Raw genomic sequence first — 15,841 nt, 5'->3', positions numbered from 1 at the left:
AGATGTTACATCCCTGTCTAAGGAGGTGCAGCTGGGACTCGGGCTAAAGCCTTTCTTTACAGAAGGGAAGTTCTGCAGAGGTTTGAGAAGTAAAACCAGAGCCACCACCAAGGCTGGTCAGTGCAGAATGGGGCTGGGAAATATCTGCACTTTCTGGAGTATTGTGATGACAGGATGTCCAGTCCTGGGGTAATTGTTAATAAAATAATTTGTTAATATTATTAAATTTCTTAGGCAAGACTGTTCAGAAGAACTAGGTCTATTTACGGGAAGGGGTTTTCACACAGAAAATAAGTTAGGTTAGTGAGTGCTTACAGAAAATGAATTGTGTGTACCATGGTGATGCAATCATTTGTAAGCTACCCACACAAATATGTAAACTTGATGCATTATTCCATGATCCAAGGAAAATTAATACAATTTTAAAATTTAAACTTTACCATTTAAGCTTTTCCTTCCAAATTACAGAGTAATTTTTGGAGTTATTACAATCTTACTCTAAAAGTCTAAATTAGCAAAAGTATTATTATTCAATGAGGATAATGTATATGTCTTTAACATATTTTTCTTGAAAAAAGGGATCTATAAAATACCTTTACAACTAAAGGACTATTCCAACTAATTTTGCTGAAAATACTAAAAGTATCATCTTATATGTAGGACCTGGCACAGAAAATACCATCTGAAAAAATATTTTTATAGGAAGATTTAAGCAGATGTACCTAGGTTATAATAAGGTAATGAGAGTTTTTGCTGTCTGATTCTAGAGTATTAAACAGTCCAGAAGTGAAATGTGAATGTGTGTTTTCTGAGTTTTCACCTTGTTTTTCTGTTACTGCTTTCAGCAACTACTGTTGTCAACTGGGCACTCAGGATATTTTTTCTGCTGCACAGAAGTGTTGATGGGTTGGGAACACTGCTTTCGGGTTAATTTTCTGAAGTAATGTTTTGAAATGTGGTTATTTTTGTAAGTCACCAGTCAGAGTAGAGCAGACAAACTTACAAAATGTGAAGTATTGGGGCTGCTGGGGATGGATTGAAGACTAAATAAAATTAAATTGAAACAACAGGATGAATGATGTCACGCTCAAAATAGAACTCACATAATTTACAGTCCAATTTGATGTACTTACTGTTTCTTGCTTGAGCAGGTCTAGGACATTGAGCAATGGGCATTTAGTGGTTAGTATTTAAAATATTACCAAAAAAGAGGAGTTTAGTAACAGAATTAATTGTTTAATATAAAGGATACAGTTTTATATAGAAGCTAAAAAAGGTGAATGTCTACTTGTCAAACATAAATATATTTATATATATTTATTTGGTGGGGAAGGTCCAAAGACATGGGCATAAATAGGTTGTCAGTTTCAGTAAGCAAGTCTTTAAGATGAGATCAGAGAAGCAGAATCTTAATTTTCAACTGTAATTTCCCCCCTAACACTTCCTAACCCCCAGTTTATAAATCCTAGTGGCATAGTGAGGCATGTTTTATGGCAAAGTACCTGTGTGTGACTCCTCCAGGCCTCCATGAGGTCCTGGCTGCTCCTCTCCATCCTGAGCTGTCCCATCAGCAGCTGCTCCCTGCCTTTTCTTAAAGGCTCTGTGTGTAGGAGAGACCACAGTGCCTGGATCCAGCTGCTCCCTAGCAATCAAACACATGAGCAGAGATGAGGAATGCTGTTTGTTTAGCTCATTCACATATGAGGATGGCTTTTCTCATTCAATCCCTCTTCTGTCCTCCTCACAGAGGTGCATTCCAGACTCCTGGGTGGGGCATTGTACTGCTGTACAGCCACAAAAACTGAGCATTGGAGCCTCCATGAGCTGCACACCCTCCATGACTGAACTGAAGAGTCTTGACCTATGCCTGAGAAGACTTTACTGTCTTTTCTCTCAGCAGTCATTTCACTTTCATTTCCCTGATGCACATCTAGCAGAATGAGTCATGTACTCTTGTGCAAGCACTGTTTGTAACCCACATGGGATATTCTATATGGCTCCTTTTCTTTCAGATTCTTTCCAGATACCTGCTGATGCTTTTGTAAGGCTGAAATTTCAAAGACCAAAAGCAGTTTTTTTCTGTCCTGAGTTATAAGGGATACTGATATTAAGGTGGATCAGTGTTGCAGTGTAAATCAGGGAGAATCACAACAGTCCTAAACTGTTTCCAGAGGTACTGGATGGAGCCTAAGTGCACCTGAACAGGAATTTTCTCTTCATCCTCTAGCAGGATGCTGGGGCACTGCGCTGTGGCTGCATGTCCTGGTGTTGGAAGGATGAATTTTTCCAACTCTGAGCTCACTGAGTGAGCTTCAGCTCCCTGAAAGCCCATTTTGCTCAGGTCTCCTTCTCCTCTGCTCTGATCTAACTGTGCCAGCAGCACAGAGAGCTGCTGAGCCCCAGGAACTCATGGATACTGTGGTGGACTGACTTTTACTGGGCTGTGTGAGGAATTCAGGAGCATCTGTAATTGTTCAAAGTACATTTACCTATGCCTAAGGTGACCAAGAGGAATTACCTATAGATAAATAAGAAACCTTTTGCCAACTAAGGCTACCATTGCAAATAGTAAAAGGTCTGATCAGTTTTTTATATATAAAAATAGTATATAAACATTGTATTTTATGGACATTTGTATATTTCCATGTGTACATTTGTAATTTTGCTTCTTTCATATTGTAGAATTGCTAGAAAAAATAGTTTATTAGCTTTTCTAAAAAAATGGATTAAAAAATTATAGAAAGTTAGAAAGATTTGTTTGGCTTTCAGCAAGAATAAACATGTCAAATTAAACATCCTAATGTAGGTAATTTAGTTCAGTTCTGACATTTCTGCCTTAGTCACTGATTGGAAATTTATGGTTTATGTCACAACCAGCCATCTAAGCTGCCTAATTTTGATCTTGATATGTCCATGATCAACATATTTTGGTTTGTTTTGCCCTTGAAATTGAAACCTCTTTACTCAGCCTGTTTTTTAGCTAATTAATGCTTTCCACTCTTCCAAAATGATTATGCTCACTATGGAGTAATGAGGACCTGGACCTTTTGCAAGGCAATTGCAGTTTAATTTAAATTTTTATAAAAGCTGTGGGATTTTTTCCTGGTTCTTCTTATCAGGTGAAGAAGTTTTCTGGAAATCTCCCACATATTTTACCAAGCAGTCAAACTTATAGGAAAAACAGTGTGACATTCCTTATGAAGCACTAGGCTTTTCACAGTGAAAGGATGAGACAACATACATAAATTGAAATAAAACAGGTGTAGATTGGATAAAATCTCTCTTTTTTTTCTTTTTTTTTTTAGTATATGAGAGTGAGGCAATGAAACAAGTTGCTTAGAGAGATTATGCAGTCTCCGTCCTTTGAGAGTTTCAAGGCTCAACTCTATAAATGCTGAACAACCTGATCTGACCTCATAACTGACCCTGCTTTGAGCAGGAGTTTGGATTAGAGACCTCAGGTCTCTTCAGGGTTTATTGTGCCAAGTCACCCAGTTGCTCTGACAGACACACAAACCCAGCCTTTTTTATATACAAGGAGCATGTATGTGTGTTACACAGGAAACACACAGTCTGAAAATCAAAACCTCTGCGAAAGAGCTGTGCCTGAGACACTTCAGCAGAATAAGCAGTTGAAATTGTACCTGTTTGAGAAACACCTCTAACAGACACTTGCTTCCCCTTACTGCTGTCCATTTTTGGGAGCTTTTCTGCTTTTTGTTGCCTTAAAAACTTTAAAGTTATCTTCAACCTTCCTTGCCCACTCGATCAGATGTAGAAGCGCCTGTCTCAGAATTGATTGCTGCTTGGTTGCTGCATTCCAACTTGAGACTCCTTTTTCATTGGATGAAAAGGTTAACATAAATATTCTGGGATATGCCTGAGGAATTACATTTATGTATTGAAGCTGTTGCTGTGCAACCAATAAGGCAAGAATTAACAAAGATACAAGATTTAAATAAATGTCTGATAAGATGATTACAAAACTGGAAAGAAAGCTTAAGAAAGAGCATCTCTTTACTACAAAGAATGTGATCTTTACTAGTGTTGAAGGGTTTATTTCTAACTCTCAGAGCTTAGAATTTCTTGGTTTGCTTGGAAAAAATATTTTGCTATTCAGAGGCATTTTTTTTCATTACATGTATCTGGTCATTATTTACAACCAAGTTCCTACTAACACTTTGTTTAGCTGCTCGATTCTGATGCTGCTGGGAGAGTTAAGCTCTGAGGTAGGTTGAGAAATCCTGTTTTAAACTTTTGCACAGGGAAGACCAGTGCAGTGGTAGTGGAAAAGGAGCAGGAGGTGACAAAATACAGTGATGTTTACAACTCTCAAGTTTGGTTGTTTGCAATGCAAGCCTGACAACTTAACTGGTCCAGTAAAAACAAACAAAAAAACTTCAAATGAATGAATTCTCCAGCAGACATACCAAACAAAAAATTACCAACTAAAAACAAACCCACATTTCTTAGTGCTCCTTTGACCCAGAGCAGCTGCAGTGGTAGTAGGAAAGCTCTGCAGGGGCTTGGCCTCTGACTTGCACAAATGTCAGGCTGCACAGGGAGTAATGTTGGAGGAAGCTTGTCCTCCTTCCCATCTCGCAGATCCCTTGTTTAGCTTTACAGTTATTTATTTAGATATATATTTTTTAAAATTCAAAGTTTATCAGAAAATAAGAAATCTAGTTTCACGTTGCCCCATGAATACCCCTAAACAGTGTTGGAATTCCTAGGCAGAGCCCCTCCTGTAAGCTTTGAGTTGTGTATTCTCATATCAAGTAAACTTTTAATTTATACTGATTAAGAAAATATGGCCCCTCCTCTCATGCAAATGTGTAAGGGTATTCTGAATTCCCTGCAATGGCTAAGCAGATTCAGACCCACGTGGCTCAGGTTCAGTTGTGTTGCTTAAATAAACAATAGAAAGACCTTGCTAGCCAGCAGGAAAGCAAATATTCAAAGGTCTGGGAGCTCTGTAGAGAACACTGACCATAATGCACTGTAAATTAATTTAAAATCATGATATATCAAACATAAAGAGAATGTATACCCAAGTTATTACTCATCTATAACCATATTTGATGTCTTTGCATCCTGGCACTTGGATGGGATTGATTTTTATTTTGCAAAGATGTGAAGGCCTCACTAGTATAGCATTCACAGAAATCCAGAAAGCACTAATATGAACCTGGGAAGAACAGAAGCAGTGCCTTCAAAGCACTCTTGTTATCTGTGTTTACCTGAGCATGGCAGGTCCAGTGCCCTGTGCTCAGTTGTAGCTTTCAGGGGTGAGAATTCAATGCCTTCAGTTCTCAGTTGTGAGCACTATTCTCTATTCTTTTCTTTTCTGACCATTCTTTTTTGCCTTTCTTATGCTAAAAAGATTTACTTTTTAAAGCTTTTAACTTAAAAGAACATACTTCATAGAGAAATGGTAATTTTAAGGCCAGCTGGAAAGGCTGACAAAAGTTCTACACTGCCACATGGCCTCTCCCTTCCTTTGTACAGGTTGAAATTTGGCCTTTAGGGAAAGGCCAGCATTTGCAAAGCACCCATGGGGTCTTATTGTGGCTGGGGACCCCTGAGTGATTCTGGGCATGTGCTGCTTGCACCAAACTCCTGTGCCCAGTGGGGGGATGGATGCAAAGTGTCTGTGCTTGGGCTGCTTGTGGGAGAACATCCTCTGTGCTCACAGCTGACTGTCAGTAGTGATCAGAGACCTTGTGGGATCTGAGTCCCACCTCCCATGTTCGTGTCACTGCTGGGAATGTAATTGCATGAAAGTGCAAAGGAAAAAAATCCTGTGGTATTTGATTTGAGGATGGATTAAACAAAAGTTATTAAAGCACAGCTGATGCTGGGGTTTTGTTATAAACTTGTGTGAAGTGTGCATGATGTTATTTGGGAAATAGAATGCAATGCTGAGTCAAAACAAACAAACAAAAAAAAAAAACACAGAAAGGAAATAATTTAGTAATCCTAGAAAACAAAGAGGAAAAGGACACAAAAAGAGACACTTTTCTTCCATGCCCCTTCTTCAAAGTGATTCTTCTTTATGCCATCTGATGTCATTTTGGCACTGGCTGAGGTGATGTTTCTAGCAAAGCACTCTGTGTTTTGTTTTTCCCTTTTTCATCTCTGATTGACAGTCCCACCAAGAAATAACAATGAAAAGGACTTTTATGGGATTAGATAGAGGCAGTTAAATTTCCTGGGGCACAAGTGTATTTTGAGGAAAGGGATAAAAGTGCATTATTCTCTGGATAATCCTGGCTGAAATATAAAGGACCGCTTCTGGTGAATAATTAGAGAAAATGTCCCAAAGCTATCTTTAATTGGTATAGCATAAAACCATGTATTAACAGAGATGAAAGATATTTTTGCTTTGTCTCCAGATGTAATCTGTTGTATTTTACTTGCATTGGATTGTAACTTTTATTATTGGTTCACCTTAGTGACAATAAGTGTATTTTCCTTCTTCATTTTCTTCCTCTATAGGTAAGGGCATTTTGTTTTGCTTATTTTTTTTTAATTCTCAGTAGAAAACATAAAAAGGATATGTATGACTGGCACTAATTTGTGTTCATGATCTGAATTGCTAGGAGATAAGAAGCTCTTTGTTCCTATCTATTGGAAAGTGTGCAGAAGAACAGCTACAGAATTAAGCTATGCAGCATTCACCTCCCTCATGTGACAGTCTGCTGTGTGCTGGGAATCAGCCCCAGGGCTCGAACAGGAGGAGGTAAAGCTGCCTCAAGAAACAAAACACTTTTCTGTGTTGATCTGCTGGTACTTACAGAGGGACTTTCTGAGGCAGCTGAGGTGAAGGAAGTTCAAGTCTTGCAATATTGTGTAGCCAGAGAACAACCAGTTGGTGAGCTCTGGAAATAAGAAATATTTCTCATGGTGTGGGGAAGCCTGTGTGTTTGCAGCCTCTCTGGGCTACTGGGAGAAAAACAGCACCAAATCAATTGTGCTGAGGGGAGCCTTGAGTGCAGGCCACAGGACAGGGGTATTGCATGCTGAATCCCCACTGTATCTTTGGGGCTTCACTTAGGTTGTCATGTTGAGCTGAGTTTGGACAGGTTTTTTCGTCCTTTGCAGAATGAGTCTTGCTTTGGTCTTGCTGACTTTATGCTGTGTGCATCGGAAGCTGCCCATTTTCTTTGTTTCTGTAGCTCGTGGTAGCTGCACTGTAACTTTCTGTTGGGGAAGAGGAAGAGAAATTACAGTCTGCCTGGTCTTGATGGAAGCAACATGCTTTGGTGCTTGCCAGCTTGAACAGCATCAGCCAGGCATGAGCACATGTCAGAATCACAGTTCAGAACCATCGTCCTTAGATAATTCATTACCATGATAGCTGTAAGCTTTCACACACTTCTCTGCCAAAAGGAAAAAATGTAACATTTATAAAGAGAAATAATATGGAAAATTAGTGCTTATAAGAAAAAAAAATCTGTAATTTTTTATGACATTGTTTAAAGTATTTTTGGAAAGTCTAGATATGTGTGACAAAGTGTTTACCTCGAGGTTACTTCTTTCTTTGTGTGATGTGTAGTCATACATTTACCTGTGTGCTGAAATAAGTTTTGTGTCTTTAAAGTTTTAGTTTTATTAAAGAAAAACATGTTCCTTTGAAAAAATATAAATATGCTCCCTTTGTCTGATATCTTGGCAGTGCACATTCTCTGTCCATCTAATTCTCACTGAGAATTGTCCCTGTTTTGGCTATTTTGTTTCTGCTGAGACTGCCTTATACCAATGAGCTATTTATAAAGACCACAGAACAAATGTAGGGGATTTACGTGTGTTGGGAAAGTTTTGGGGTTCTGCTGAAAGAAAAAGTTATTTTGTAACTTCCATATTACAACTCACAGTACTAAGTTTCCATTTCCATTGCTGCTTATTTTAATTAGATCTGCAGATAACATATACCAAATTAATCTATTTCTGATGAGGTCATGATTCCTTAGTGCTCTCAGAACATTTGGGCTGCCTGTTGCTGTTTTACCCAAACTCATTTTCAGACTTTCAGCTTGTGCTTCTGCTGTTTTTCCAGGAAGGAGTGAATCCATTTGCCTTTCTGTAACAGCAGAGGAAGCTGGGGTATGAGCACTGTGATAGTGTGGGCATTAACTGAGCTATTGCACAGAGAGCCTCTGCACAGGTGTTGGAAGCACTTGGAGCCTTCCACAGTTGGGTGGTCTGTGAAGCAGCCCACGGAGAGCCCGGGCTCTCAGTGGGAAAGGAAAGAATGCAATTACAGCCTAATTAGAAATCCAGATTCTTTTCTGCAAAATGTGTAGTTTCCTTTTCTGCCACAAAAGTGACCTTTAAGGCATTTAAAAACAAATGCTCCAGCAAAGAAATTACATAGTTCAGAATAGCCAGTAACCACTGGTTAGGTTTTCTCTTTGATTCATCTCTGCAATCTCCAGCCACTTGCCTAATGGCTACTCTGATGGGAAAATGGAACCCAGTCATTACAAATCTCTCCCATAAAACCTCTTTGACATGGGTATGTTCCAAGGAAAAGGTTTTTTTTTCCTTTCCTCCTTTTTGCACCCCTGAAACGAGCATATTCTGACTACAAGAAATGTTTTTGGAATATCCCTAACACTTATAACTAGCAGCTGCTGGGTACTTTTTTTGTTGAGGAGTGAAGTAGTGTGCTCTGAGCAATGTGGGAATTGGCCTTTCTGGAGAAGAGGCAGTCACTTGTGAACATGATTAATGGCAAATCCATGCTGTGATGTTGATTGGGTACTTGCTTTGGGTGATGTCTAAGGAATTTATTAGTGGGTTAAAACAGTTTGCAGAAAGATCAGTTTACTAAATGGATCTAGCAGAGGATTTTCCTTTGCTAGAGGATTGTTTAAGGAATGTTTTAGGATTGCAAGAAAGCATCTCTCCTCAAATGTGTTGTTAGATTCCTAGTGGAAATACTTGTCAGATATTCATAGTCAGATTTCACACCTGATTTCATCTCCACATAACTGTTAAGTAGAGTTTATTGATTGTCTATGTTAATTATATATTTTAAAATGTCAATTCCCTTACTGCAGAGTTCTCAGATCATTTGGAAGCTTTATTTTTCCATTGACTTAGTTATGTCTCTTGAATATGACCAAGGAAAGCAGGAAGGAGCATGGAGCTGTGTGAATAGCTCACACCAAGCAATATTTGACCTTGGGGTATCTTTTCTTTCCTTGCAGTGACTATTTCACTGTCAAGGGATGAATTGTCCATGTGTCCTATTAGAACCAAGCTGTGGATAATGAATGTCCACAGCAGAGAATGACTCAATACTTCCCAATGGGTGATACAGGAAAGAGCAAAACAAATGAAGGTGATGTGCTGCAAGGCCCAGGCTCTCTAATCTGAGTCACCTACACCTGCCTTGGGCTTCTATTTCAGTATCCTTTTAAATCATCTGTTCCTCTGCTGAGATCCTTTACAGTAATGCAAACAGACTTTGTGAGCTGGACCCTCTAAACTGACCTGAGGTGGGGAAATATTGCTGCCTAAACTGGGACAGGGTTCCACTTATGTGTTTGGAAGAAATAGTGTTGATGAAATTAAGTTAAAACTTTTTTTCACATAAACATGGATATTTTGTCAATATGTCCATGACTGATATACTTGATAACTGACTTTTTGGGGGAAGAAAAAATCCAACTTATTAAAATACTTCAAGGCAAAGATGAGCACATCATCTGAATGCCACAGGGGTAGTTTGGGAACAGATATAGCAGCAGTCCCAAGCAGTAGAAGAATCACGGGAAACAGGAACCTACAGTATTTGTGAAGTCATTTAAACTACTTCCCTGCCCCAGGGCAGGGTTAAATTCATCTGGTGCAGTTTCAAAGTGGTACTTGAAATGTTCGCTTACACAGCTAGGCAGAACTTGATTTTGCTTGGGTTTACAGAACTAGCTAGTGAATACAGCCTGGAGGGGAGGAACCTCTGCTCAGAGGACTGCTCTGGGATTCAGTACCTGTCAAGATAATTCAGTGATCCATCAAATCACTCCAGTCATTCTTTCTCCATTGTACTGGGTGCAGTGTACAAAAAAGGACTGTGCAGGCTGCAAGCACCACTTGGAGCACTCAGATCTTGTTCTTTAAAAACCAGCATAGCCCCGGAGCAATGTATGTGATTTACTAAGCCCTGCTGGTGGGGCTGTGCTGCTTTGTTTTCCTGGCACTGGGAGCTCAGGTGTCGTTTTGCTGTTCTTTATTTCATGATGCGGGTTTACCCAGGAGAACAAGGTTTGTAATACAGCTCACACACAGAGGTGCCTACGTGCACAACCACACAAATACTTGTTCATCACAGGTATCTATCTATGTTCTGTTTGTCTCTGCCTCCCTGAACGTGGGCAGTCACCAGAGCATTTGTCCCTGTGCTGCTGGTTTTTTATTATTCCAGTACATGTCCCATTTGTGAAATAAAAGTAGCTTTCTCCTATGTCGCTGTAGTGATTGCGACATACATGGTGACAGGGAGTGTAAAATACCCACAGGAGATAAAAATTCAGAAAATCCATACCAGTGTAAGAACTCTCTTGGGTCGTTTGTCCCTCTGCTTGTCTAAAGTTATTGCTGATTTATATCATCCTGATGGAATCATCAAGTCTGGGTTGGGAATAACAGATGAATCTAGCAAGGCTAAAAGGAGTCTTGCAGCTCAAAGCTGTGTCCACCAACTCTCCCAGTTCAGTCCCAGCACAGTGACCCCAGTCCCACACAATGCCAGTGTCCTGTTTCCCTTCTGCCATCGGTTCCTCTCATCCCCTCTCTGGCTTTGCATTGTGTCAGGCTCACAGCAGCTTAGAGGCGTGTTTGATCTCTGGTTTTTCAGTGTGTGACACTTCCTAAGGGTATCACAAGGAACTCAGAAAGGTGTCTGCTCATCCATAACACATCTGAGCTAGTGGAGGGGGCAGGCTCCTTAGGACCTGTTAAGAGGGACAATATTTATTGGCCTTCCTAAGGGTAAATGTGGAGAGCTGTGTTGGAGTTTGGGTGGTTTGAGGTGTTCTGTTTTGAATTCTCTGCACATACCAGCCTGGTTTAGCTTCTTTATATTGCTTTTTCAGCAAAGAAACTAAAACAATATCGACCAGGGTACTTAAACTACTAAGTGGCTTTGAATATGTTTATTGAAATCTGCTCAGTTTGACCTGAATCTGAGGCTCTTCTGTGCTAATTCAAGTTACTTTTAATTAGTATATTTTTTCTTCTGTACTCACTAGTTTTAGCTTCTTGCTGTTGCAGTGTATTAATATATGTGTTGTGTCGGGCCCTATAAAAATCCCTTTTTTGAGAGATTTCAAGATGACAGTACTGTATGAAACTGTAGTATGCTTTAATCACATTTTTCTCTTCCTAATCAGCCATTATGGGCTTTGCCAGACGGTCAGATTACTGTCACCTTTCATCCTGGAATCTGCCTGTGCTCTTTATCCTCTCTTCCTAAATCAGGGTATCCTCTTCTATTTCATATTTATGTAACGCTTGTCTTTCAGAGACCTGTCTTTTTCCAGCATTATTTTCTCTCTTAAACCCAAACAGAAACACACCGCCCCGTGTTGGTGATGGCCCATTAAGCACCACAGACACCAGTAAATTCAGCACATGCCAGCAGTTTGCTGCAGTTATTCCTGTCTGATGAGAGCAGAGCTTGCCAGCCTGGTCCTTGCATTACAGAAACTCTTCTGTTACACACTAGAGCTGAAGCCATCCTCTCAGGCTGAATTTAGGTTTGAATGTCTTCTCTCAGCCTTTTTAATCAGACATCATAAAGTACATTAGTAAATGACTTGCTTTCCCACTTCCACGACTAACGAGCACAGGGCAGTGCAGGGAGTGTCCTAAAAGCTCGCTGGTGAATGGATTGATTTCAATCCCCTTGGAAAGAGGCTATGTTGTAACGGTGCCAAGTGAGGCATCTCATTCTGACAAATTCATTTAACCACAGGCAGTTCATGCAGGAGCCACGTTCTCAGCTGACACCCTGGTACAGACTGGCAATGGCAGCAATATAGGAGGTGCATCAGAAGGAGCTTAGATCATGATCCTGTCTACAACTCCCTGTGAGAGAACAGATTTGGCAGCAGACAGACAAGGATTATGTGTTGCATCAGTAATTAGTGTGGTCCCCTGGGTTTTAAGAAAGTATCCACAGAAAATTCTGCTCTAATTTTTTTTAACCAAAGTCATATGAGCAACACATTTAGATATTTTTTAATATGCCTCCAGTCTCAAAGAAACCCAAACAGCAAAACAACACAAACCTTGCCAAACCAGCTCACAACAGCAATAAAATGCCACCACCAAAACCTTTAACAAAAGTAATAGAGTTTTGAGGTAATTTGTAAGCCTACAAAAGGTGGGAAAGTGGGATTGTGGAGGGGGTTTTCTTTGTATTTGTTTATTTTTGGTTGTTTATTTACATTTATCTAAAAACTAGGATTATTTAAATTTGTTTTTAATTTTTTAACTATACACTGAAAGCAAATCTTGAAATCAAAGACAGAATTCCCATGCCTTTTGCTAGTTGCCATTATATTCTAGGCTAGTTGGAGTAAGGTAGGGAAACCTCTGGAGAGCATTGTGCAAATCCTAGCTCTCAATGTGTCTGAGTGAGATGTAAAATAATAAATCTGATTTTTTTTCTGTCTTGTTGATGAGTAAGACTTCAAGACTAATTTATAATGGATAAAAGTTTACTTTCTTTCCTATGCTTATAATATCTTTCTTTCCTATATGGGCACAATCTTGAGTTTCAGTTCTTTCTCCCTGACTCAGTACAGGCAATTCATTTCTTGTATTTATACTTGCAAGCCTCAAGGATTTACATACTTTTCTGGGAGACACAAACCAGCTAACAAATATTTGTGGACCTTAATATTACTTAAAGAACAGATGATAAAAAATAGAAGTAAAATAAAACATCCAGCTTGGTTATTTCACTATAAGATCTCATGGAATTTGTGGCCTGACTCAGCATCTTTGAGCATTTGGATTGGAAAGCAATGCATCACCCAGAATATGTCCATGAATCAAAAGATGTCAATTAACAACAATAAAGAAAACCTCCTAAACTGTTAATTTAATTTGTACTTCATGTTTAAATTTTAAAATTCCCTTCTGTGGTGGTAAAGAAAGTAGTCGGGAAAAATTTGAGAGCAATGTGGATCTTGGTAAAAATAGTCCTGCTCGCCCTTTCTAAAACACATTGACCCCAAAAAAGGCTAAAACCCATGTAAGCAGTTTTAGATTATGAGCAATGTTCTTGTTTTCTGTATGACATTTATTATCAGCCTGTGTATTGCCTTTCTATGGAAATCCTCCAGAAATATTTAGATTAGTAAAGAGGTTAATAAAGGATGAACTCCTTCCTAGCAGGCAATGCGTTAGCAGCAACAATTTTGCAGTTACCAAGTATTTTTAAAATTTAAATTAATACAGATATATGGAGGGTAAAAAAAAAACCAACTTACTTTTTTCATATGCTATTCTTTATCATGTGTAGTTTTTGCTATACAACTTCTGACATTCCCTCACCTTTTTTCCTAAAAAAAAAAAAAAAAAAAAAAATAGTGTGAGGAAAATATGCAGTCTGTCTGCAAACACCAGAGGTTTATGTCCAAAAAGGAGTCAGAGGAGTCCTTCAACTTCATTCAAATAAAGGGAGAGGGTCTATCGGGCTTTTCTCTCCTGAGGTTTCAGAGGCGCAGCCTCCCTTTTATCCTAAACCCCCAGCCGTGTGTTGCCCTCTTCCTTTCCCCATTGGCTGAGCTGCTAGCAAGGTACAGCCTTCCCAAACCACTTACCCCATATTCCTCCCTTGAACCTGGCATTTTACCCCAAAGTTCAGCTTTGTGCAGACCCTTGTTCCAGGAACCCAAACTGTAAGGAACCTGTCGCCCATACTCAGTAAAGACATTAAGACCCATTCCTTCAGCCATCAAATTGTACTAGCACACATCTCTCCTCTCAATAGCACATGGGATAAGTTGCCCTGATTTTCTCCCCTAAACATGTGTATGTGCAGTTTATTACAGGTTAAATCACACTAGCTACCCTTTGTGTGAACTTTCATTAAATTCCTGGAAGCTACAAATTAATTATTATTGATTGCTCTAGTTTGAGAGACCCACAGGGTCTACAGCTTTATCCTGAAGACAGTTTTGCCCATGTCGGTCTTCAGCTTCTGGGAGAAGTTATTTTGTCCTGTGGCTGGAAATGTGACAGCGTGTGGTGCTCCTCACCACCTGTGGCTTAATTTTACACATATATAAAACATATGCAGTGGAATGTAGTCGTGCTCTCTGAACTGGCAAAGGACTCAGGGGAGGAAAGGGTTAAGAAATGAGCTTTACGCAGGCCTCCTCTGCCACAGAAGCTGAGCTGGGTAGTGCTGCAGAGCTCCTGGCCCTGGTACAGTGGAAGCAGTGAGAAAGATAAACTCAAGGCAAGAACAAAAATGAAGACACCATGGACCATGTCTGGTCACTCTGACCCCTCTGAGGAGAGAAGATGGAACAAGGACATTGCTGACACAAAAGAATGTGACAAGGACTGGATACAGAAAAGATTGTGTTACTAAGGGAACAGGGGCAAAGGGGTCCGAGTGGAGAATTTTGTACAGAAGTCAGAGAGCTATAAATACTGGTGATTAGTGTAACAAACTGGCTTTGCTTGCACAGTGTGGCCCGTGTCTGTCCATCGCTGCAGTGGAGCACAGAGCAGCCCTGCAGCAGTAGTCTCACTGCTGGGGCAAAGAACTGAGCTGTGAGGAGCTGACTGTGTTCAGAGCTTTTTTGGGTCAGGCCAGGGGCTGGGCTTGGTGGTTGTTAACACCACGCACTGATCAGGTAGGACATGCCACAAAGCTTGTTTATAATGCTTTTCTCCATTGAGCAAAATAGTGTCTGTAGTGGTGAATAATGACTTCCAAATTAATCTCGCACTGGCCAGTTTGCCCAGACGTTTATTTGAAAAAAAAGACCAACACTTCAGTAATTTTTGTTACTAAAGCAGAGCCTGGACTGCTTCCAGGTGCATCCCCTGGTTTACTAAGTATTGGGTTTGTGACATACAAAGCCCACTCCTCAGTTAAAATTCAAAGAAATTTAATTAAGAGACAATAGACGACAAATTTAATAAAGCAAAAGGAACAGCACTGGCTGCTTAACTGCAGCCAGGGGCACACCAGTCAACACAGTAATAACACCTCTTATATACCCTGGGTATTGCATCAACCAAATACATATTCATAAATGATTATATATATTAAAATATTTTAATATAGTTCCTCCTCTGTCCCTCCACTTCAGAGCATATGCAGTCATACTCGTTGTGGCCATCTGTTACTTTTTGAAACATTCAACAGGCCTAGATTCTTTCACTGGTTAAATGTTAACATTACAACAACTCCCAGCCAACATTGGTATCACGACACAATATTTGCATTAAAAGAACTCTAAACTTTAGCAAAACTTCTCTTACAAAAGTCAACATTATAAAGCACAGTGTATTCACTCTAACAATTGTGAGAGCCAACACGGTAATATATTTTCCATGTAGGACGAATTAAAAGAAAACAATCTTCTCTTTCTCTCCTCTCCTCTTTCTCTCATCTCCTTTCCTTCTTTTCACAAGTCTTAATACCCTTTTATGCTTACAAACCACATATTACATAAAAATAAATGCTAGGGACAAATCTAAGTTTAACACTGTTTTCAATTATACTTTTGCAGATATTGAGAACCAATACCAATTCTCTCTGAGAGTTTTAATTCTTCATGTTCAACTACTGGGGAGATCTGAT

This window comes from Lonchura striata, chromosome 9 (genome assembly GCF_050655825.1).
Source record: "Lonchura striata isolate lonStrDom1 chromosome 9, ASM5065582v1, whole genome shotgun sequence".
In the NCBI taxonomy this organism is placed as follows: domain Eukaryota; kingdom Metazoa; phylum Chordata; class Aves; order Passeriformes; family Estrildidae; genus Lonchura; species Lonchura striata.
This window is presented reverse-complemented; position numbering follows the sequence as displayed.